The sequence below is a fragment of the Schistosoma mansoni genome (assembly GCF_000237925.1).
Source record: "Schistosoma mansoni, WGS project CABG00000000 data, chromosome 1 unplaced supercontig 0122, strain Puerto Rico, whole genome shotgun sequence".
NCBI classification, from domain to species: Eukaryota; Metazoa; Platyhelminthes; class Trematoda; order Strigeidida; family Schistosomatidae; genus Schistosoma; species Schistosoma mansoni.
The window spans coordinates 729,999-732,138 of record NW_017385992.1 but is presented as its reverse complement, the minus strand read 5'-3'; positions in this window follow the sequence as shown (position 1 = coordinate 732,138).

Genomic DNA, 2,140 nt, shown 5'->3' with positions numbered 1-2,140 from the left:
AACGCGCGTCCTGGATTCCACTGCTAGCCACTATCCACCTCTGCTTACCATGCTTGTGAATTAAGGTATATCGAGGCAATACGCACAGTATGCACATATGCCAATTAGAGACTGACCAGTTGCAGTCCTAAACACATCGATGGGAAGATCCAAACAAACAATACTAAGTGAATTCAAACTTCACCCCATCGCACAAGCAAGTGGCTATCAGGACTCAGTGGCCGAGTGGATAACGCGATGGCGTTTGAAGCGAGTGTACTGGGTTCGAGTCCCAGAGTGAACATCAACTCTGAGATGCAGGTACATCCAGCTGACGAGTCCCAAATAGGACGAAACGCGCGTCCTGGATTCCACTGCTAGCCACTATCCATCTCTGCTTACCATGCTTGTGAATTAAGGTACATCGAGGCAACACGCACAGTATGCACATATGCCAATTAGAGACTGACCAGTTGCAGTCCTAAACACATCGATGGGAAGATGCAAACAAACAATACTAAGTGAATTCAAACTTCACCCCATCGCACAAGCAAGTGGCTATCAGGACTCAGTGGCCGAGTGGATAACGCGATGGCGTTTGAAGCGAGTGTACTGGGTTCGAGTCCCAGAGTGAACATCAACTCTGAGATGCAGGTACATCCAGCTGACGAGTCCCAAGTAGGACGAAACGCGCGTCCTGGATTCCACTGCTAGCCACTATCCATCTCTGCTTACCATGCTTGTGAATTAAGGTATATCGAGGCAATACGCACAGTATGCACATATGCCAATTAGAGACTGACCAGTTGCAGTCCTAAACACATCGATGGGAAGATCCAAACAAACAATACTAAGTGAATTCAAACTTCACCCCATCGCACAAGCAAGTGGCTATCAGGACTCAGTGGCCGAGTGGATAACGCGATGGCGTTTGAAGCGAGTGTACTGGGTTCGAGTCCCAGAGTGAACATCAACTCTGAGATGCAGGTACATCCAGCTGACGAGTCCCAAGTAGGACGAAACGCGCGTCCTGGATTCCACTGCTAGCCACTATCCACCTCTGCTTACCATGCTTGTGTATTAAGGTATATCGAGGCAATACGCACAGTATGCACATATGCCAATTAGAGACTGACCAGTTGCAGTCCTAAACACATCGATGGGAAGATCCAAACAAACAATACTAAGTGAATTCAATCTTCACGACATCGCACAAGCAAGTGGCTATCAGGACTCAGTGGCCGAGTGGATAAAGCGATGGCGTTTGAAGCGAGTGTACTGGGTTCGAGTCCCAGAGTGAACATCAACTCTGAGATGCAGGTACATCCAGCTGACGAGTCCCAAATAGGACGAAACGCGCGTCCTGGATTCCACTGCTAGCCACTATCCACCTCTGCTTACCATGCTTGTGAATTAAGGTATATCGAGGCAATACGCACAGTATGCACATATGCCAATTAGAGACTGACCAGTTGCAGTCCTAAACACATCGATGGGAAGATCCAAACAAACAATACTAAGTGAATTCAAACTTCACCACATCGCACAAGCAAGTGGCTATCAGGACTCAGTGGCCGAGTGGATAACGCGATGGCGTTTGAAGCGAGTGTACTGGGTTCGAGTCCCAGAGTGAACATCAACTCTGAGATGCAGGTACATCCAGCTGACGAGTCCCAAATAGGACGAAACGCGCGTCCTGGATTCCACTGCTAGCCACTATCCATCTCTGCTTACCATGCTTGTGAATTAAGGTATATCGAGGCAATACGCACAGTATGCACATATGCCAATTAGAGACTGACCAGTTGCAGTCCTAAACACATCGATGGGAAGATCCAAACAAACAATACTAAGTGAATTCAAACTTCACCCCATCGCACAAGCAAGTGGCTATCAGGACTCAGTGGCCGAGTGGATAACGCGATGGCGTTTGAAGCGAGTGTACTGGGTTCGAGTCCCAGAGTGAACATCAACTCTGAGATGCAGGTACATCCAGCTGACGAGTCCCAAATAGGACGAAACGCGCGTCCTGGATTCCACTGCTAGCCACTATCCACCTCTGCTTACCATGCTCTGTGGATTAAGGTATATCGAGGCAATACGCACAGTATGCACATATGCCAATTAGAGACTGACCAGTTGCAGTCCTAAACACATCGAT